Here is a 24469-nt window from a genome sequence, read left to right as displayed (position 1 = left end):
GCTATCATTCAATAACTGTTTGATAATCTTTCTGACTTCATCTCTGGCGGACAAAGGTATTTTCCTCGCAGTGTGTTTTACTGGTGCAACACACCTCTTTATTTTAATAACATGTTGATAACCAACAGCTTCCCCCAGTTTCTCACTGAAGATGTTCTCATGCTTTTTAAGAATAGTCTCTAAGTCTCCATGAACACTATTGCATTCGTTCTCACTATCTATACACATCACAGGTGGGTCTGCTCTCGGGTTCACCCTTATGTTTAACTCGTACTGATGTAACCATCCCAAAATAGCAGGGCCATGTGGTGATACATAAACCTTCCCTCGAGTAATTCTTCCTTTAAACTTAATACTGGCCTCAAAGAACCCAAGGACACCAATGCTCACCCCTTGATAACCTCTCAGGGTGATATCAGATTTGATAAGAGTCGACTCTTTGCAAGAGGAGTTAAACAAACTCTTTGGAATAATTGTATAAAGTGACCCAGTATCCACCATTAGGTTTATTACACATCCATTCAATTCAAAATCTGCTTTTGGGCGAGACAAAATAACACCTTCCGTTACTTCCTGGCTCCCAGCAGAAATCATCATTACCTCCGCCTCATCATCAGTGGTTTCACTCTCAACCATGGCAATCTTTTTTGAACTATTGGTTCTACACATACGTGCATAATGTCATTTCTTTCCACACTTCAAGCAATCTCTAGACAAAGCTGTACAATTCTTTGAGTCAGCTAGGTGAAAAGGGCTACCACACCTGTTGCATGAACGTGTGACCTGTCTGAATTTGTTTGGTTGCCCACCCTTATTAAACGAGGTTGTGGCCTTCCCCCCTCTAATTGTCTGTCTCCCTTGTATTAGATTAACGCCCTCTGAACTATCTGTTTGTAGGACTGTAACTTCTTGCCCGCTGGCATGCCCATGTTGTATTCTCTTAAGCTCTTTCATGCATCTGTCGCTCTCTTCAGCAACCTTAGCAATTGTGATTGCCTCTGTGAGAGTGGGGTTTTTAGCCGCCCACAGCTTTTCTTGTGTTTTTTTGCTAAGACATTGCACAATTAACTGATCACGGATCATTTCATCCTGAATGTTTCCAAATTGGCACTTCACAGAAAGTTCCCTTAACCTAGACACGAACTCATCAATTGTCTCGTTTTCTCTTTGAGGAGCAGTGTAAAATTTATGTCTGCGCATTACAACATTTTCTTGCTAAGCAAACCTTGTATACAATCTAAACAAAGCATCTTTATATACATCATCAATATCTAAGGGTGGGCTCGGTAAATATTTGAAAATTCTTTGTCCCTCCTTCCCTAAGGCACCTAGTAATAAAGCCTTTTTCCTGATGGCAGAAAATGTTGTGCCATCTAGGGCTACGATGTAGTTCTCGAATGCTTCACACCAGTCATCCCATTCCATGGATGGCTCACCAGGGGCACTCAAGAAAGGGACAGGGGCTTGGATGGTATTGTTTACATTCATGGTGTAAATACTGAGCTAAAGTTACAGCAAGATAAACAATTTAAATATTAAATGACAAATGCTAAATCAGGATGTGATCTCCCGTATAAGTGTGTGTCACTGCAGTTTTTGATTGGCAATTTGTATGACACACTGTATTTTAAAGTGAGTGTGTCACTGTTGTCTGCATTTCGTGTGACCCTCCGTATAAGTGTGTGTGTCACTGCTGTTTTAATTGACAATTGTATGACACACTGTATTTTAAAGTGAGTGTGTCACTGTTGTCTGTATTTTGACAAACGTCGTTTCAAATCGATGCTTGTGTTGGTTTTAAATGCACTTCACCTCGAGTGCGCTATCTTTTTTAATTTATCAAAGTTCTTCACTCCCTTGAGCGCGTTGCTCTTTTAAATAGTCTTTCCCAGTGGTGGGGCTCACCAATGTTGCCTTTCGGTTCAGAGAGTGATTTCCCTTTTTACCACGATGACACCGAGGCGCTGTTGCCTGCGTTGACGGGCTGAGGGCTTTCAGTTACTGCTCCGTCACGCTTCACCCACAGCTATATCCTTCCCCGGTGAGTTATTTTAAACGTACCTTCGGTTGAGGCTTACGATATTTTCAATTCTTTGAGCGATCTTTCTCACTAGACCGCAAGAGTTCTCCTTTGGTCGGGTCTTCCGCTTTATTTCTTTGACGTGTTGTTCGTCATTTTCCGCTTTTCTCTGTCTTCGGCTATCTCCCACCTTCGTCCTTGACCGCAAGTCGCCAAAATGTTATAAATGAAAGACGATGTCGTACAATGATGTTAGCTCAGTTAGGGAATTTATTTATGTTAGAGCGTAGAAAACCCGACCAACCAGACCGGGACCAAACGGGCAATAACGGCCGTTAGGACCGAACATTGGCCACGTAGTGGAAGCGGCAGCTCGAGCTCAGCACGAGATGCAAGCTGAGGACAAGGAGAATATAACACAATCAGTGCACAATAGTGAAAAAATTAGGAAACAACCATAATTCAACAACAATCTCATACGAATCTCACTCTCTCTCACCTATCATACATACATACAGAAATATTCACAACTTTATACAAATTGAATTTTCATAAACACCAAGGACATATATTTGAGTGATTAGTATTTCGATCTATTATGGAACGGCTATTTCATGAATAGCGTCCTTATGGTGTACTTGAGCAGTCTACGCGTTTCGAACCCCAAATAAATGTGGGGGTTCTCATCAGGACCTCATAACTGTGGGGGAAAGAAATGAGATCGGGGTCACTGTCATTGGAAAAGAACTTTCCCAGAAAGCTGCCACCTTGCCAAAAAGCCTCTTACCTATGGTATATGTGTGCACCCTTTAAACTTTTGGGAAGCGGAATGCCGGACGATAAAACACTGTGGGACAAATTGAAAACAAATTCAAGGTCACAGGTCTAATGGAAGTGGAAAAGAAGCGCAATAATCAAGTAGCTAGCCCAATTGAAATGTAAGAGAGGGGGACTTACATGTGTTGAAAAGTGATTTCGGAAGTCAGTTTCTGCGGGGGGGAAAAGAAACCCATTAGTGTTTGGTCATTGCAGAGTGTGTGCTAATGCATTTAAGCGCGGGGTCTCGTAAGCGGAACTTACTTGAGTGAAGCGTGTGGTTCCAAGACGCTTCAGGTTGAGCGCAGATGAATCTGTAAAGGGGAGAGATGTGGAATTTTAGAAAGCGGGCTATGTTAGCTCCTGCAGTTTGAATCACGAAGTCAAATTGACTCCGCTGACCGGGCATGTGTCTGCTTGGAATAGCGCGGGTTCGTTTTCAAATGACCTTGCACTCGAATGCGTTCGCCCTCCGTCTGAAGTCTTGATTAAGTTGGCTCAGCTTTGCAGAAACTCGAATGCAGTGCACGCTGGCGAAACTGATATTAGTGAGACGCCGGTCCACTTCCTGGTGCCGGTGTTGATGGGAATTGTAGTTCTGGCCATCTATACTGATGGGAACTGTAGTTCATGATCATTGTTACGAAATGTACTTATAAAGAGAGTTGCAGATTTGGAACAAGAGATATGTCAGATTTACTAGATCAACCGATATAACTCTGACATTTCATTCAGACCTTCTGTCGCTGAATTGAATTTTAGGATAAGCATTGCCTCACGTTGCAGCAATTTTTTGTCAAGATCGCCACCGCGCGGATCATTTTCGATTTTTAGGAGCACAGTCCATTTCAGATGAGTCTCCCTATGAGCAGAAGTAAGCCAATGTAGCCGGGACCTAATGGTCTTAACGGTAGAAACTGCTCAAAGATTGTCAATTGATAACAGACGCAAAATCCCTGTTGGAGAAAGTGGAAAAAGATATAGGTGAATTCAAAGACTACACCATCAACCAGAAGAGCACCCAGTTTGAGAAGGACAAGCGTAATTTTAATATTGACAAAGTTTACCCATATTTACAAACTGATTACTACTCAAGACCGGAGGCACGTAGACACTTGCAAGAATACCAGGGTAGATCTTCGAATAATTATATTACATTCTCGGAAACATCCTCGTCTGGCAGCAATAGTGAGAACGAAAACCCGGAACCTCGTAGATTCAATAACAAAAGAGGGACTCAACAAAACCAGCAAAAACCTTTTTTAGGGAGAGGCCAGACACGACCCAGGGGCAAAGTTCGCTTCAACCAGCAGCCATGGGAAATGTCTACAAGAAGACAAAATTACAAGAACTAAAAAAGTCTACAATCTTCAACCTCTCAAATAAAATACTAACTAAAGATGAAACATCCATCCTCGAGAAGGGATTTTCTTTCGTACCATCACAGTTTACAGACTTTGTCAAACTCAAAATGGAAAGTTTAGAGTTTTGTAGAAAAATTCGGTTAAAAGCCTTCTTTGCTGAGAATTCGTTTGAACAACCACTTGTTCACACAGGATTGAAAAATAAATCAACGTTTGTTCCTCCAAATAATAAAATCCCAAAGGAAATGTTGACGTTCGAAAGGACACTCTTGTCTGCAATATCAGACATGGAAAAAAAGAAAAAATGGACAAAATTTAACATCACAAAAAATGAGTCGATGGCCCTCGTGAATCTAAGGAATGATGATTCTGTGATTTACAAACAAGCAGACAAAGGTGGAGCAATTGTCCTTTGGGATAGATCTCTCTACACAGCCGAAGTGAAACGCCAGCTTGAGGACATACGCTGTTACCGCAAGATAAACCATGACCCTACGAATGAACTTAAAAACATCCTTCATTCCATTGTGAATGAAGGCTTTGAAGAAGGTTATTTGGGAAAAAAGAGAAATGGAATATTTAAAAATTAAGAACCCACGGATTCCATTATTTTACATACTCCCCAAGGTCCACAAAAGCGAAACACAGCCGCCGGGAAGACCAATTGTTTCAGGTTGCGAATCCCTTATGGAACCTGCATCAAAATTTGTGGATTTTTTTCTTAAACCCTTCATGGTTATGGTCAAGTCGTTCCTGAAAGACACTACAGATTTCATAAATAGGGTCAGTGAAATCACATTTGACGAGAATCAGCACTTCCTGGTAACGATGGATGTAGTGTCATTATACACTCAAATTCCCCAGGATGAGGGAATTCATGTACTTGAATATTACCTCAACACACGAACAAGACCACATCGGATACCAACTGAGTTCATTCTCAAACTGGCTAGTTTCGCCCTTAAAAAAAACTACTTTTACGGTTATGAAAAAAAAAAAAAGAACTACTTTAATTTTGATGGAGAGTTCTACTATCAAATTAATGGAGTGGCTATGGGGTGTCCATTTGTCCCGGAGCTTGCCGTATTGTTTATGGCATCATATGAGGAGACTTACATCTATAAAGATAATCCCTATCTCAAATATTGGAGTAGGTATATAGATGATGTCTTTTTTGTATGGACAGGGCATGAAGACCAATTGAAAGCATTCCATATGTGGCTCAATCATCGGACACAAGAGATTCAATTCAGTTTGAACTTTTCAAAGCATAAGATGCCCTTCCTGGATGTAGAAGTATACCCAGCCAATGGAGGATTAGTGACCACCTTATTCAAGAAAGAGACAGATCGGAATAAATCTCTCCATTTTCAAAGTAATCATCCCAAAAGCATGAAAGACAACTTGCCTTACGGACAATATTTACGGATCCGCCGAAATTGCCATTTCAAGGAGGATTTCTTTGACAATGCAGCTAAACTGACAACTAATTTATTGGAACGAGGGTACCCCAAAAAACTGCTGAAAAGATCACTCAAACGGGCATGGTGGACTCCGCGGGAAAATCTTCTAGAACGGAAAACGAAAAAAGAAACGGACAGGATTGTGTTTGTTTCCACCTACTGTCCCAACTCAAACCTATTGAAAAAAGTAGTGTCCAGTAATTGGCATTTAATTAAGAATATACATGCCACATTGAATGTCAAGCCACTTTTTGCTTTCCGAAAAAACAGGACTGTAGGGAACCACCTAGTACGGGCGGCTATGCCACAGAAAAAGTCATTATCGTTGAGATCATATGTCGGCCTGCCTCCAGTAGTAGGGCATAGGAAATGTGGCAGTTGTGCGTGTTGTTCCACCACAGAAGAGGGATCGATCTTCCAACATAAAAATGTATATTGGAGACACAACTCATTCACCAATTGTAAATCACGGAATGTGATTTATGGTATCAAGTGCCCATGTGATCTCCTCTATATCGGGAAAACAAGCCAAGAAGTACGAATGCGCATCACCCAGCATAAATCCCGCATAAGATTAAAAACTTTGACAGCACCGCTAGTCAATCATTGGCTTACTTCTGCTCATAGGGAGACTGATCTGAAATGGACTGTGCTCCTAAAAATCGAAAATGATCCAGGCGGTGGCGATCTTGACAAAAAATTCACCGATTGTTTTGACATACTCTTCCTATGTCAAGGCCCGTAAACAAATCTTCCCGATTTCCCCTGGGTATCTACAGGTCCTGAAAATTAGAAAAGAACTTATTGCTGTCACGAAACACTATTTTCAGGACAATGTGGGCTCTATGTGCTCACCGGGCATCCTTTGGGAGGCCTATAAGACTGCTGAGAGGACAGGCCATTGCCTCCATATCGGGGCATAAGCAGGCAGCCAGACTCGAAATAGACACAATGGAATCCGACTTGCTCGGACTGCAGATGTAGCACGAGTTGGACCCTATGACGGAGACGGCACGTCTGCTGCGTATTAAACAGGGTGAACTCGCTGAATATCAGCGGGAGCAGGTTAGATTGCGGCTACAACACACTCGTCATACTATTTATGAAGTTGGGGATAAGGCGGGGAAGCTTGTGGCCTGGTTAGATCAGAAGGAGAAGGCTCAGAAGATGATAGCGCAGCTTCGCTCCTACCCAGACGCGGTAGTCACTGACCCTATAGACATAGTTGATACACTGGCCGACCACTACGAGCAAGTATACACCTCCACTTCCTGTTTTACGACGGAGGAGGCTCAGGCCTACATTAAAGACATACAAATGCCGACATTGTCGGAAGAGGATGCCCTTCACTTAGACACCGCATTTACGAAGGAGGAGGTGGCGGCTGCGATTAATTCCCTGCAGTCAGGTAAGGCCATGGGGCCCAACAGGATCCCCGTGGAGTTCTACAAGAGTGTTTTGGAGGTGGCGGTTCCTCATCTCTTAGCTATGTTTTCGGATAGTTTACAAAAGGGGGAACTACCGCGGGATCAACGTCTTGCCACAATCATTGCCATACCAAAGCCTGGTAAGCCTCCGGATGAGTGCACTTCATACCGTCCGATATCGTTACTGAATGCTGAGGCCAAGATCTTGGCCAAAATGATAGCTAACCGACTGACCCCACATCTGGAGAAGTTAATCCATCCCGACCAGTCTGGCTTTATGCCAAATAGGAACACAGCTCTTAATCTTCATAGGGTCCATGCGGTGATTGCCCAAATTCCAATTCTTTCGGAACCTGCCGGGATCTTCTCACTGGACGCCCGAATGGCGTTCGACATGGTCGAGTGGCCTTATTTATTCGCGGTACTCCGGCATCTTGGTTTTAGCCCCAGTTTCTGTGCGTGGGTGAAACTGCTCCATTCAAACCCACTAGCGCATGTGGTAGCTAACGGCCACATCTCCAGAGATTTCCCGCTCGGACGTAGCACACGTCAGGGGTGCCCTTTGTCACCCCTGCTCTTTGCTCTATTCCTGGAACCACTGGCGGCCTGGATCCGGTGGGACCCTAGTGTGAAAGGGCTTAATTGGACCGCAGAATGGGAGGACCGCATTTCGCTCTATGCGGACGATATCCTTTTGTACTGTACCCAACCCAGGCGCTCGATTATATTTCTTCTCCGCATCTTCGAAGTCTTTGGGCGAGTGTCGGGGTATACTATTAATTGGTCCAAGTCGGTGCTCTTTGTTCTTAAGGGCCCCCCGCCGCAACTCCCGACAGACTGCCCAGTGATTATTTCTGAAGATTCTTTCAAATATTTGGGCGTGTGGGTGGCACCCACTCCGGAGGCCTTCTTTACACATAACTTGGCACCCCCACTTGACCGTTTCCGCTCTGACGTGCACCACTGGCGCACCGTGCCCCTGACCCTTCTGGGTAGGGCGGCGCTATATAAAATGAAAACACTGCCTCGACTGCTCTATATCCTGGAAAACACCCCTTTTCCGGTCCCCCAAAAATACTTTCGTACCGTGGATACTCTAGTTTCCCGGCCTTCTGTGGGGGAATAAACCGGTGTGCATTTCCAGACAGAAACTAATTCGGGGATGGTATGATGGTGGTCTTGCCCTCCCTGATATTCAGTTGTTCTACTGGGCGGCACAGCTGAAGATTATCAATCAATGGCTCCACGTGCCTCAGACTGAACCCGCATTCAAAGCTGATAGGTATGACTTGGGTGGGGGGGTGTGATGGCTGCACTCTATGACCGGGGGGGTGCCGCGGCCCTGATTGGCCCGACGGCCCACACAGTTAAGTTATGGTATGAAGCCCAGGCCCGCCTTAAATGTAAAAATTTTATTACGCAAATGACTCCACTTTGGGCATCGCGCCAACTTGGCCGTCTCCGCAAAACTCGGGGCTTTCAGGCATGGGATCGAATTGGTATCTCCACCGATCTAATTGGTATCTCCACAGTGGGAGATCTTTGGAAAAGAGGTGCCATGCTCACATTCGAGCACCTTGTGCAGCAATATGATCTGGCTCCCACGGAACGATTCCGATATCTGCAAATCAGTCATGCCCTGGGATCCCTTCTCAAACCTGGAGACGATGTCCCGGAATCCACCCCACTGGAAGATAGGCTCCTCACGGAGCACATGCCCAGAAAGGCGACCTCTTTTGTGTATCGTAAGCTTATCAACAACCTACCGGACCCAACGCTAAGACTTAAGGAAAAATGGATTGTGGAGGTGGAAGAGCTTGATGAGTCAGACTGGCAGACGGCGCTTTCCTCCCCTAGAGAAGTTGCTATTCCATCCACTCTCCGGCTGGTTCAATTGAAAATACTGCATAGAGTATACTATACCAGGGTTGCATTGCATGCGATGGGGAGAGCGGACCATCCGTACTGCCTACGGAGGAGTGAGGAGGAAGGGACATATTATCACACTATTTGGGATTGCCCGTTCATTGCAGATTTCCGGACTAGGGTGATGAGGACGATGTCGCAGGTCCTTAAGGAATCCATATTGCCAGACCCTAAATGCTGTCTTCTAAATGTCTGGGGCCCCAATGACCTTACCCACTGTTGGGAATTAGGTAGGAATCCTGTCCTTTCTCTGCTCTGCTCTGTCCTCTCTCTATGCACATGCACTTGGCCAGCCCCCTTTTCTCCCATCCTCCTTTCCTGTCCCTCAGCCTTAAATACAAGCTAGAGTAATTACTCTTTGCTTGGTTTCTACTCTGGTCACGTTATTTTTTGTACCAGCGTTTGGGTCCCCGTTTTGAGGTTACTTCCTGGCAGTAGCTGAGTCGCCTTTTTGGAGTCTACACGGATCTATAAAGCAGAGCGAGGCTTCGTTTTGCACGACAGAAAAAAAAAGAATGTGTGGACTGCTCATTTTGTATTTACCTTCTTCCTGGATAATATAGATGAGGACGTAGGATTTGGACACAAACTGTTTTCCCTTGGTTACCGGCTGTGCGCGGCTGTGTGCAGGCTCGGGACGTGACTACCGGAAGATCATTTCCGGGGGTTTTGGGAACTATCGTCCTCGTTGTAAGAAGTTCGGATGCATTCACGGAGGTGAAGATTTCAGCGTCTCCGGGTGTTATTTTTTGTGTTTCTTTTTCTTCGTTTTCTTTATTGTGGCCACAATCGGTTTTGAAGTACCTTACTGAGAAAAAGTAATGGTACATTTATAGGGTTTTTTTGGTCTAATGACATTTTTCCCCTTTTGTGGATTAAGAGGGAATTTGAACTTTATCAATCTGGACTGAGGACCATAGCAGTACGATCGAGCCAGCTTTCCATCCCAGTGACTCGTGAAAGACACATCAATTGTACAGCGTTGGTAAGAAGGGGAAGAGGGTTGGATTTTGCCAGACATATGTGAGTGTATGTGCAAAGAGAAATGACATTGGGGTTGATCTTATGATCTCTTGTGTTTCTTTTCTTTCTTTCTGCAGCTTATCAAGTCTTAGCAGTAGCGAGTCCTGAGGGTGACGAGGTCGGACTGGGTCCATTGGTCTTTCCCTCTCTTTTGTTTTTTCCCACCTTCTCCCTGTGCTCGGTCTGTGGTTTTCGCTGTTTATAACTTGGCGAGCTACGGTCCGAGTGGGGGTAGCGGATTGGGTATCTCCTTGCTTCTGCAGTGTGGGTCAAGTTGGGTGATAATCTGACACCCACTCAGCTCAGGATTGGATGGCGTTGGGAATGATGTATGCAAAGAGAAATATAGCTAAGTCTTGGGGGGCTCAGAGTGTCCCGACGCTCAGGGATTGGTGTTCAGATCTGGATGTTGCAATGCTGGCTGAACGTACTGTATATGTCAATCGGAAATGCCCGCGGAAATGGCTACGGTTTTGGGGGGCGTGGAATGAGTACAGGGGTAATTTGTGTGATCCTCCGACACTTGACACTGAGAGTGACTCTGAATAGGGGCTGGGGTTGGGACCGATTGAGAGATATGTCTGTACTTAACTGTCTTTACATGCTCAGAGTTGCTGGTCACAAGATACTCCTTATATGTACCCTATTCAGACTACGTGATTGACGGCCTTAATGTCCGCACCCAGTGATTTCTTGTATGCCCTATGACTGTTTTGTATTTTCTTTTAATAAAACTGTTTAAAAAAAAAAAAGTAAGGGCAGGATGTAAGCCCCTTTTAGGTTCTATATTAAAAAACAATAGATTTCACAAGTGTAGTGCAAGGGCTTTGAGGGTAAAACCTAAAAATGTTACTAAATATTGTTTGCTCAAAGTCTCTGATCATTTTTTGGGTTTAGTTATTGTTAAATTTGGATCCTATTTGAATTAATAATTTGTGGTATATTGCACCTTGTTTGTTAGGTAAAAGCATGTAGACAAAAGGTATGTTTGTGTTGTATTTTTCGCAGTGTATTGGGCAGATTTGTATGAGCGGTGGAATAAACTTACAGTATATTATCCATGTGTAGCTCTGTTTTATTCTTACCAGGTTGTTTCTGTAGCATACATGATTATTCTCATGTCTTTATTGATGTTGTCATACACTAGGAAAGGTTTGTTACTGGTAGGTTTTCAGGTATATTAAGTCAGGGGATCAGTTATTGCTTATCTTGCTCTCATTTGAGTCTTTTTAATTTTGGATACCCAGGAGTTGGCCTGCAGTATAGTCATGAAACTTTGATATTATTTTTTCATACTAAGTTCCTGTAGGTTCTTGTGTCTAGTACTAGCTTCACTGAGAAGTTCTTTCTGACTTTGATTTCTGTAACATTTGGGAGGGGTAATAATGCTTTCTAAATTTTCAATAGCTTCGTTTTTTTAGTTGTAGCCCTCCCATAATAGGCATTAGAATAAACATTGTATATTTTCAGTGCATTTTCTCACTGCTTTTACTTTCTTGACTGCAAAAATATCCCAGGTAAATCAGTCATAATTTTTGCCTCTGAGATTTGATATATGTGGCTCTTTAGGACATATAGGGCCTGATTATAATGTTGGGCTGAAAACCTGCGGCCTCTGGTCGGAGGATTTCTGCCCGACGTGGTAGGTTTAATGTCTGACCGTGATAATAGGATGACGGTTGGAGTTTTAACCTGTGTGGGAATCCGACGTAGTTCCGATGGGCTCATGGAGTCATTCAATCAGTCGGAAAGGAGAATAATCCCTTAAGGACGGCGTTTCTGCCTTCAGGATTATGATGTTGCTTTCATACAGCAATTCCATGTCGGCCTTTCCAACAGGGAAAAGCTGTCGGGAAGCAACATCGAGGGCCTGGAACAGTGCCCCCTTCACACTGGCCCTCTTCATCCTGCCCTGGGGGGCATTCCAGCACCGTGGTCTGCCACACAGTGTAGGTATATTTACAATCTTCAATTTTTCAATTGGAGCTTTTACTGTGGGCGTTTTCAGCCTGCCACTCAAGCTCCCATTGAAAAATGTAAGGTTCCAACTGCACTATGGGGCTCATCACGATGTCGGGCGGAAAGCCTCATGAAACTCGGAAAGTCCTCAACAGCGTGGGAGCCCTTCTGACCTACATGGTCGGTTTATATTCCGACAGCCCGATTACGATGTTCGTGGTCGGAATGTAAATCACGTGGTCATTCCGAATCGGTCCCGAGCGACTCGTGGAATATTTGTGTCTGTCGGCACCGCATCATACAACTCTATGGACAGTATTTCCGCTCTCAGGATTACAATGTTGATTTTCAACAGCCTTTCTGTGTCGGCCTGTCCGACATGAAAAGGCTGTTGGAAAGTGGCTTTGGGGGCCCGCGGCCTACGGTTGAAGGCCGATAAGGTACCTAAGGGACCCCCATTTAACACCCTGCACTGTGTGGTGTGGTGTCTGCTACAGGGTGCAGGGTGTTCGCAAGCACCCCACTTCCACATAGGAGCCTGTGTTACGGCCAGTTGTTGGGTGGCATACAAGCTCCCATAGGGAACAGTGGGGCTCCGACCGCAAGTCAGTCGGTCCCGATTCTGAATCAGTGTCGGGCAGAGGCTTTCCACCCAACATCGTAATGAGCCTCTATGTATGGTTGCATCCTAATTGTGGAACCGCCAAACCATAGTCAGACGGTTTCTTTTCCACAACGATGTTGGTGGACGCAAGTCCACCCGACATCGTAATAAGGGCCTTAATTACACCTTGGTTATTCTTTTTAAATAACATTTTTAAGTAGTGGTATTTTGTAACTATATCTTAAGTGTTTTCACTTTTACTTTTTGATTTGAAGTCACATTTTTTTTAGGAATGTTTGCTGAGATTTCAATTTTCTTGGAATATCATAGTTAGATGCTTGATCTTTTTTGGTTGAAATAAAATAGATTTGTTACTGTTAAATGTGTGAAATTCAATTATGCATTTTTTTAGGCATTTTTTTTGTTTAATTTTCAAACTGTAGAGAATGTTTGTTTGTTTTATACTAAATTATATTTACTCATTTTTTAAATTCCGTTTTTTGCCTTTGGGCTTTTGCAATGATGATCATTTTATTACTTCTTGGCATTTCCAGTTTTGATCCTTGTTTATTATTCTATTGAGGGCATACACATGGAAAGATGTGTATTGTTTTTTTCATTTTAGCTACAAGTTTGCTTGTTGGTGTTATTTAATTATTAATAATTGAAATTCTAATATTTACTTGTTAGATTTGCTTTTCTTTTTTTTAGGTGAAATTTGGTCACTTTTGTGCACAATCTGGGCTTTTTTGCATATTTTATTGAGTCTATATAAAACAGGTACATTGTATACAGTAACAGTTCTCCCTCAGCCACACCATAGCTAAGAGCATATTAATAGGGTCATACTTAGGCTCCATCTGGTCCTCCAACGTCCACGCAGTGGGCAGCACTGAAACACGTGGAACTTACCGGCCTGTAAGCCCTGCAACAGGAGGATAATGTCACCAGTGACCTATCCAAAAACTAAGTAAAAAGGAGTGAGAAGCAAGGTACACCAACTTAAACTATAAGAATCAACTATCCCAACGAAGAAAGATGTGCTACATTATGCTTGTCTCCCAATGTTGTGGATTGTGGCCTGGGGCAAAGAGATGTGTTGTCCCAGAATTTCTTGGCTGGTTCCCCACTGTTTTGAGTAGATATTGCCCTACACTGGGACCTAAGTATTTGGCCAATTCATTCTCTGCCACTTTTCATACCCTTAGTTGTCTGTCCCTCAAGTGCAGTAGATCCTCCAGTATGAGCAGCCAGGACTCTTTCCAACCACCATCACACAGCCCTCTTTCCACCACTGACTATAGTATCGGTTCTTCACTGCTCACCCATTTGCATTGCACTGCTGACCAACTCAGAAGTATGGGTACTGTCTGTGTCTTCCAGGCCAATGACAGCTTTTGCCTAGCTAGTATCAATGCTAAGTCTATGAATCTGAATGTGACAGTGCTAGTCTTGGGGCAGAGGAAGCTACCCAGCAGGCATACCCTACGTTTAGTGGCCATTGGGCAATCTGTTGCTGTCTGTATTACCTCCCTTTCTGCGCGGCAGTAAGGATTGAGATGTGGGCACCTCCAGACCATGTGGATGATGTCAGGATCATTCTCTTCATATCTGGGGCAACTTGCATGTACCTGTGGTTTCATTAGATTTACTCTCTTGGGTATATGGTATGCTCTGTGTGGGTATTAATACTATATGAGCATAAAATTCACATTGTGTGATGTCTTTGGTGTGTGTTGTAATATATGTGTCCAGTCCCAGTCACTGATAGGGGATAACAAATCCAGTTCCCAGCGCACATGAAGTGGATGGAGTTCCTCTTTTGCCTGCCCCAATAATGCCCTCTAGATCAATGAGATGGCGTAACGCCTCCCCAATAGCACACAGTTACACTGCAGGCCCCTATGAGCCATGGGTTCTGCTGGGCAGATGTGCCACAAACGGTTTAATGCTAACAAAGTGCCACTTTCTTGAAGTGTTGGCCATTTTGCTACAAATTATTGCACATTTTTGTGTTCTTTTGAGAGTCAATATTTAAGTGCTAAAAGGTTTATGGTTTGCTTGTTTTAAGTTTATTTAAACAGTAGAACAGGAGTAACAGCTCACCAATCGGATCCTGTGAAAGCAGCTGGTTCACTGCTCCCACAAACTGGACATAGAATCCCCTGCTGCCAGGGACTTTCACAAAACTCTGTGCCTTCCACAAATAACTAAGCACCATCTTTCTCAGGCCGTCAAGAGCCAGGGATTACATCAGATCTGAGCTTCAAGACTACACCTGTTTCTCATAAAAGAACTATACCCAAACTGGAAAGTGCTACAGATATCACTGTGTGCCAATTATGCAACTATAGAAGGGAGTCCAAGGCATATATACTCCCATGCTGCCCGGCGCTGCGTTAAGCCCGCTGGATCCATCTCAGGCCTATACTTCTCTCAATGGGCTCACATACTGCAAAGGATGCCATTTGCCAGTTTTACACCTTGGACACAGTGAAGAACATGGCCAGATTTGGGAAATTCATCTACCAAGCACGTTCACCCTTGAAAGAAAAAAGAAAGAATGACTAACCCACTCCACAAGGACTACTTTTCTCAGGGGCTCAACAAATGAACTATTGAGATATTTTATCTTTAAGTCAATACCGGCTGGTTTTGCACCCTCTCGCTGCTATGATTTGAAGTATGATTACGTTTTAATTCATGACATATGCTTTTAACTTTATATTGTAATGATTCTAAGTAATCACACAATAAACATATTCATTCATTCATTCATTAGAACTGCAATGATTAGCTTTTTAGTCTAGATTCCAGAAGTGGAGCAATACATCCTTGGAGAGATTGAATAATCTAATAACCTTACTGCCTCAGTCTGTAAGTCCTCATAATATGATGGATGAGGTCACTATACTTAATCCAGTGGAAGAGGTAGAACTCTCCCTCCAAGGCCTCATAGTTTTATGTGCTCACACCTGCTGCTGCTGGGGCCCCTCATCTTTATGCATTGATTGTCATTACACAATCGTTCTGACCGGAAGAATCCCCCCAGTGCCAATACTGAGCCTTACATACACCGCTGTCAGTGTAATCCAAGTTTAAGATTCTGCATCTCGGGCTATTTCAATATAAATTCCCACACAGAAATGCCACTGACATAGCTTAAGTCACATTTCAGTTTAACTCAATGTCGTACAGTTTCTTCTAATTTACGAAGACTGTGTGCTTGGGTAACATCAGCATCAAAACTAAGTGGGACTGAGTCCACTCATTCCCTCAGAATATGTTGTTCTAGTTCCTGTGAAGCTCACAGTGCACCGTCTGGACCTCTAAGCCTTATAAGTTACAAGACGCCCCGAGATGGGGTAACAGTGCGCTTTACAAGTATACATACAAGACAGTGTCTGCAACCTCACAACATGATGACCCTGATTTCCCCAAGGAAATTGTGGAAACAATTCTACCCTTTTGTTGTTAACTCAGGTATGCCCATAGTGAGACACAGGAAATACCCAAATTGGCATTATTAACATTTATCAGAGAAATTGGATTCTTGTGTAAAGTACATGTGCTGTAATTATGAGTACAATAAAGCAGAGCATAGTAACCAGCATTATGAGAATGGTGAAAAAGATAAGCAATTCAACCATTGTGCATTTAGATTGATTATATGAAGACTTATAATTGTATTCTCACTGCGCGCTGCCTAGCCTAGTGAGTATAGAGTGGATGCTGTTTTGCCAGATACATTAGACTGATCTAATTCCCTATTAACCTGCATGGGTTATCTGGTAGCCAGTCTTGATGTGGAGCAGGCCACCGTCCCTCTCGTCATAGTGATTTTAGCTGGGCTAGAATTGAGGCATGGGGTGCCTGCAACAATCCATTGAAATGCACTTCTGTCAAACAAAGGCTTGGTGAAGTTTATATAATAAAACTGAATCCATTCATACAGTACCTGAGTTCTGTTCCAGCTTTCATATTGCTTCTTCCCACACTGAGCTGTCACTGAACATCAAACAAGGCCAGTGTGCGCAGTGTGCCAGGTCCTTGAACATAATGCTCTAAGGTATGATAATGTGCTTACAAGGAAATGTAATTGTAAGAAAACTTTTTCTGAGAACACTATTTCATACGGGTGCACAAGCAAATCTATGTTAAAAGTCACAGTTTTAAAAGAAGGCAACTTTAAATGCAACCTTTAATAACAGAAGTGTTTGGAGACAGGGCCCACCAACCTCACAACACCCACTCCTTATCTGTAAGGTGACTAAATAACATCATATTGAACCTAAAAATATACTAAAATCATAGTTTAAATTGCTCATTATACTTAAAAGTGTAAAAACAAATATGTTCACTTGAATAACAAAGAATAAAGAAAGTCAAATTGCATTAAAAGGCAATTAATATAGAAAATGTATTTTCTATTAAATAGTTGCCAAAATAAAAGGTTTTTGAAACTTCCTAAATGTTTCATTGTTCTGGGAGCCAATGGAAACAATGTTCTTTGCAGCTTCCCCAGATAATGCTTTCGTTGGCACTCCAATCACAGGATGTATGACGTTACAACGCAGGCTATTACAACGCCTGCCTTTACAATGCGGTTTTTACATCGCAATCCATTACAACGCATAGTGCTTTTGGGTGTTGGATAGTGAATAGTTTAATTTACTATTCCAACTCCAGTCCCCGTGGACACTAGGGAAGGTGTTGGATAGTAAATTAAACTTATTCCCTATCCTAGAGCGCCTCCCCAGCGCAATGCGTTGTAATAGTTTGCGTTGTAATGACCGCGTTGTAAAGGTAGTGCGTTGTAAACGTTTCGTTGTAAAGGTTGTTTACCCCAATCACAAGTTCCTAAGTACAAACATGATCATATCCAAGCCAATCAAACGCCGCTGAAGGTGTGACAGCCAGTAGTGCTTCTACAGAGGACGAGCCAGGATCTGAAAATTCCAGGAGCTGAGGTATCAAAAGAATGCTCAAAATATGCATTTTGCGGTGGAGGCAATTGCGCAGGACATCTTTGCAACATGATTCTTAACGGACCCAGCAGCACTTCTATATCCATAGATGGGACCAATTGTACCCCAATGCATATAGCCAAGGCACACTTGAGAGTGCACTGCAAACAGTGGAACACAGGATGTATGCAATATAACCATTAAGGTCGAAAGGACAAAGTACAGTTGTAGTTTAGTTCCTGTAGTACAGATGTACAAAATACTGCATCATGCAGTATTTTGAACAACACAGTAGCGCAGGTGATGGTGCTATTCCCATTAGGCCATGTGGCAGAACATCAATTGGCAAGTAGCAAAAATAAGAGCAAGATCCAGACAATCAGAACTAGAACAAGCGGAATGCCTCCAAAAACGCTACAGTGTATTAAAGATTAAATTGCTCCAAAGACAGTTTGTAAAGTGTTAACAAACCCAGACCCAATCATTTTGAAAACGTGTACTATTCCTGCAGTATTATATGAAACAAAAATGTGGTGCAAAAGTTCACTTGTGGGAGGTTAGTGCGTAGTAGCAATTGTATTTCCGAAGAAGACCTTGCAACTAGCAGATCAAATGTCTCTCTTGCAGAATTTAAAGAAACTTCCTACTGAAACAAGAAGGCTTGCAAGTCTGCTTAGACTACCAAAGTTCACATTAAAAATATAATTTGAAGGCCAAACCATCACTCCTCTAACTGTAGGGCTGGTGAAAAAAAAACATTTGTGCAACAGGTCACTACCCTCGAAACTGTCACCACATAGGCTACTCCCGGTCCCTTCCCTCAGCAACACTGGTCTGTCAACATCAAATAGCTGTCAGTCGAAAGCAATTTGAAAGCCAGATGAATTACAGCAGCCAAGGAACTCTTTAGATAACAAGCTAAGTTTGCCTTGGACACATTACATGCTCCCTGAAGTGTAACCTCCCTAAAAAGCAAAGAATATCCAAAAGAGTTCTTGCAGTTTTTGCCTCTAAGAAAAACTTCAGTATCTCCATTCCTACACCTGTAATCAGAAGGTACGACCCATGTACAAATCACTCCCCAATACTTCGTATCTGCCTTTATACAGCTCATAAAGTCGTATTTTGAAATTAGCTCAGATATACACCCATGAATTATCTAATTGGCTGAAGGAGTTTCTGCCACAGTGATTAGTAATTTCTCTAGATGTTCTATGTTTAAAATTGTGTATGTTGCATCCTTCTTTGCCATCATTTTGTGTTCTCTGGTCCAATTAAAGTGCAGAAATGAATCAGTAATATTCAAGTGCTTCCGGGACATGCGACCACTCAGCAGAGTTTGTAATGTCCAGCTCAATAGCACAATTGATCTAAGCTGGTTTTATCCATGTTGTAAGCGGAACATTTCACTCTGTATGAGGTCAGTAGCAGACTACATCAGTTACTCAGAGAATACATTCTGGTAGGTAAGCTAGTCATACCATTGTCAACCACTGCTAAATCCTTTCCTAAGTTTACTCTGTCAATCTCAAGTATCAGCTAAGCAGCTTCCTGCTTTGACACTTTCCACAACTCATTGTGCTTATGATGTGGCTTTCTAGGACCTAACAAAAAATCCTGTAAATCCATGCCATCTGAAAGGAGAGGCAAATGTTTTGCACATCATCTAATGTGGAGGGTCGCAAACCATTAAAGGCATAACTTTGTAATGGTGTACGTTGTTGACACCCTAGAGTGTTGTGTCTGCACATAATGTGGGTCTGGCCTGTTTATTCTAAAAACCCTTGTGCTGTTCAAAAAACATGCATGACAGCTATTAGTATCTAATGGCAACACTAGTCACCACTCAGGACTGGAATGTGAAGAATTGTACGATTCATTCCTTAGATATTGTTGAGCTTCTCCTATGTGTAGTTTGTAGATAACTGCCAATTTTCAAAATGTACATATGTTGGAATGTTTGGTATATTCAAATCCTTTACATTGACAAGCCTAGGCAGAATGTTTGTTGTACAGTTGTGTTCTGACAAATCATTTGTCTTGATATTAGACATGCTCTAAGCAAAACCTCATTACCTTGAACTTGCCAGTCTTTGGTTACCCAAACATATTTCCACTCAATATAATATTTTCTTTCAAAAAGTAATACCCTTGTATTGATAACTGGGAAATAAAGTGGGCAGAATAAATTAATGTTGTGCTGGTCAGCATATTTCTCTTTGCGGAGAAGGGAGTAGTTTATAATAATAAGACTCCGGGTCTGCAGGGTTATTTCTATAAAAATATGCAAACTTCTGTGAGTATGTTTTTGACCTATCCAAAGATGGTGTAGGCCAATCTTCCTATTGTGTATATTTGAATACTGTACACAGAGTCCTAGCTCTATGTAAGTAATGATGAACATGTTTCACTATACATGTCTTCACTCTTAAATACAGTGTAATGTTCTAGCTCCGAGAGCATAGATCTAAAACCGTTAATACAGCAATCATCAGAGATGCTGCCAGGTCTGATAACGTCATTCGCTAGTATTCTGAAAACATATGGTAGTTGTAAAGTTTCTGTAGGGCCAAAAAATCAAAAAAGGACTTTATCCCAAACAATGCCATTTGGGACAGGAACTGCAGACATGTTTGCAAGGAACAGGTATCTACTCACTTTGTGATGAGGAATGAGGCTTCAGTTCCTCAGCTAGCAGTTCAACTGCAGAGCGTTCTGGGAGATAATGTCCATTTAAAAGCAAAAAGAATACTGTCGCAAAACCAATCCAAATGAAAAGAAAAGCAACGAAATGTAAATCGAAGTGTAAATCTAGGGTGGAACAAAATATGTCTTTTTGAGACAAATTAGTAATGCACAAATTCCATGTAATGGTGGTTCTGACAAATTCAAGGAAAAGTCATCAATGTCTGCAAGATAGTCGGAGGAAGTCTGAGCAAAAACAGGGACCTTGCGTCGTCATGTAGAACTGGTAGTTAACTCCAATGGTGGACTATACTAAACAACTTTATGGTTGGTGCATGGTGCTGAAACCTGTGAATTCACATACTGTGTTTGTATGGAGTTTGTGGATATAATTGGGAGTGGTAAAACGTCAGTGTCAGATATCCTCCGCCGGGGAACAGGAACCTCTGGGTTGGATAATGCTTATAAAGGTACCTCTTATTTAGTAGTGAGAAGAGGAAGGTAAATATCCAGGAGTCCTAGTGGCCTTCTGTGTCGGACTGGCCACCTGGTGTGGTTTAATCAAGTCAATTGACACAAATTATTTACTTTTACAACCAGGAAGGGGCAGTAAAAGTACAGTTCTGGTGCCTTCAATTGTTAGGACCAGTAACAGCACTCTGTAAAACGGTCACACTCCTTATTGTTCTCAATCTTCCTGATCTTTGGAATCCAATCAGGAGTTGCTGCTTGTACCATCACTTTTCCAGTGGCAGAACGTTTCTCGAGCTTGGTGCTTTGCTCATCATGGAAATATTTCATATCCTGTAAGCCAGCCAAGCAACTGGAGCCTGAACCTAATACTCTAACTGTTAAATACTGATGTAAGTCATTGTTTTTCCTTTCCACTATTGAATTTCCCTTGGGAGGAATAGTGTACTCATGGTATCCCAGAACGCCCTAGGGGCAAATAGTGGGCCCTAGTCTAAATAGAACGTAACTACTGCTTTTGTCCTGATGAAGACTTCCAAATCTTTTATAACAGTTGGAGTGTCAGCCGATCACAGCGCCCATACCCATAGGAATCACGAACATGAATCCACCGCTAACAGAATATATTTAAAGGAGCTGTCACTGTTTACCAGTCAGCAATGGTCAAGACAAACACAGGCCAGAGGCTTGTTAGAAAATAAAAGGAGTAAGTCTGGTGGGCGTGCTGTGGTGGAAAATTTTATTTGTTGACATATAAGGACTAAGGGCCAGACGTAGGTAACTTCCATTTAGCGAGTCCTTAATAGCGATTATTACCGAATCGCTATTAAGGACTCGCTAAATAGAATGTAGGTAGGAATCGCTAAAATATTAGCAATTCCTTAACATTCCTTAATAACAAATCGGTAATTCTGATTCGTTATTAAGGAATACCTAACCATTCATTCCTATGGGCTAGGAGGCCCAAAGGATTGAATGGGAAGAGATTCACGAATGTAGGTCGTTACAACGCATGCTTTTTCCACGCATGCCTTTACAACGCAGGTTTTACAACGCAAGTCATTACAACGACTTGCGTTGGGGGGCACTGGATAGTGAATAGTTTAATTTACTATTCCAACACCAGTCCCCGTGGATAGTAGGGAAGGTGTTGGATAGTAAATTAAACTATTACCTATCCTACAGCGCCCCCCAGCGCAATTCGTTGTAATGACTTGTGTTGTAAAAGTTGCGTGGTAAAGGTAGTGCGTGGTAAAAGTTGCGTTGTAAACGCTGTTTACCGAGATTCACTATTAGCTATTCGGTATTACCGAATCGTTAATAGCGGGAGGTATTTCAAGGGTGCCAGCGTGTCCAAAGGACACCCTGTTCCACCCCTGAAATGTACATGTGTGCACATGTGGCGCATATAAATGCCCTAAGGGCATGGATGTGTGCCACATGGCACGAAAAAAAAGCAAAAAAGTGCTTTTTGTAGGGAAATCGCTACTTACCACCAACTTGAAGTTGGTGGTAAATAGCGATTCCTCAAGCTGAGGTGCACTGTTTTTAGTGCTACCTACATTGCATTTAAGGAATCAGTATTTCCGATTCCTTAAATGCAAGAGCAAAATAAGGAATCGCTATTTAGCAATTCTTTATTTTGCATGTAGGTTTAAAGTCACCTACATCGCACATGGCTAAATACCTGTCGGTAACGCCGAAATTCTCAGAATTTCGGCGTTACTGACCGGTATTTAGCCACCTACATCTGGCCCATAGTCTTTAGTCCACTTAAATAGACCTGGCCACCAGTAGTGTTGCTGCTTTAATGAAACTAAAGATGCCACCCCAGCATGGGCAGATGCTAACCCCTCATCTGCTGCCATGAAAAATTCTGGCATGCAATCGGAATTTGGAATTAGTCTATCCCCCACTCTGGGAATACAAGCAAAGGAATGTGTTGCATTCCAAATTGATAGTAGTTTTTTGCTGGATATGACTTTGGCAATGGTGTGCTATAGCACAAAGCTGTGACAGCCACAATGGCGTGTTCACCTACCCTCATATGAGAACGAACTATTGCAGCTATGACAGCAGGTTGCACTGCTGCTTTGTGGCTTCATCAGCCAGTGAATTCCCTTCAACATGTATTCTTACACGTTGGTGGCTCAATGTGTGGATAACATGAGCCTGTGACAAAGTTGCTTTAGGATTGGCCACCTTTCCCCAAAGCAACTTGTGCTTCATTGCATACACTTTAGAGACTCTGAATCTATTTTGGCTCCAATATTGTAAATGCTCATTGTAAAACTGGACACAGTAATACGAATCACACAATTTAAGTGTAGGTGATTCAAGATCAGTATTCTCAAATGCTAGAATTAGAGCTTTCAGTTCAGGCAGCTGGGCAGTGAAGTTTTTAGAGGTTGGAACACCTCTTTCTTAATGTTTACCCCGTACCACTGCGCAAGTATAAGTATAAATATGTTTTACAAACTGCGGATTAGGCATAATAATCTGTGTAAACTATGAAGTTGTACTGATGTATAGGCATTAATTCACTGGGTAAGAGGTATTCTTGTTCATATTGTAGGTATTCTTATGCTTGTATTGCAGAGTGGAAGACATTGCCTATTTCTGTTGCTGTTCATGAGTAGGCTCTCTGTATCCATCTAGGATGTAAGGCTTTCCCGTTTGGGCTATTGGCCTTTCACAACATTTATGCGTTTCCCGTGGTCCAAGGATCTTTCCTTCACAACAACTGTATTTCCAGCCATCAGTATCTTTTCTGTAGAAGCAAAATGCATCTCTTCATTGGAATATTAATGTGATTTATATGTAATCATACAGTGTCACCCTCATTCAAAGTGACATATGGGTATAATGTAGTCCCTGCGATTACGCAGGACACCAATTTGTGGTGTTGATGCATGTGTGCAGGTGTTTTGAAGCTAGCATGTCAGCCTGTACTGAACGCAAGATCTGTGTATGTTCTGGTGTCTAATGTGTGCTAGAGAAGGCTGGACATATTAATTTACCTGTTAAAAATCTGGTATGTGTGTTCTACCAACATTTAGTTGTTTGACTTTTTGCACGCAATTTTATCCATTAGTGCAGTACTATGGTGTATTTTGTACTGCATATGTGCGAAGGTGGCTATTTAGTTGTCTATAGCCTGAGACTAAACAGTAGACTACTGGAAACAAAGGATTGTTCATTGGTGAGGCACAAGGTTCAATTATGCTTTGATATTAAAGTTGTGTTAGTATTTCTCTAACTGGCCATTTAACTTCATGTTTTAAGGGGTATTGTGGTTGCACTTTCAGGCTGGACCTTTGGTGTATTATATGGCAATGCGACTCTTCATCCAGACCTACATGGTTGCGATATAATGCAGGGGCTTGGTCCCACTCCTTGACAAACTGATGTTTAACTGATTTTAGAATAAGGACAGAGAAATCTGGTACTATCACGCTTTCCCCTGGTGGGACTTGTCGTAAAAACTCAGGTAGGCAATATTTTTCAGCCAAGACAATGTCATAAATAAATACTAACAGCCAGCTTCATCATTGTCCCGTTTTGCGAGTCCTTAATAGCGATTCTGAAGGAATCGCTATTAAGGACTTGCAAAACGGGATTCATGTAGGAATCGCAATAAAAATTGCGATTCCTACATCTTCCTTATTTGCGATTAGCAAATTGCTAATCGGAAATAAGGAATAACTCCCCATTCATTCCTATGGGCCTAACAGCCAGATTCAT

The sequence above is a fragment of the Lissotriton helveticus genome, chromosome 5_1 (assembly GCF_964261635.1).
Source record: "Lissotriton helveticus chromosome 5_1, aLisHel1.1, whole genome shotgun sequence".
Lineage (NCBI taxonomy): Eukaryota > Metazoa > Chordata > Amphibia > Caudata > Salamandridae > Lissotriton > Lissotriton helveticus.
Note: the sequence above shows the minus strand (reverse complement) of the source record.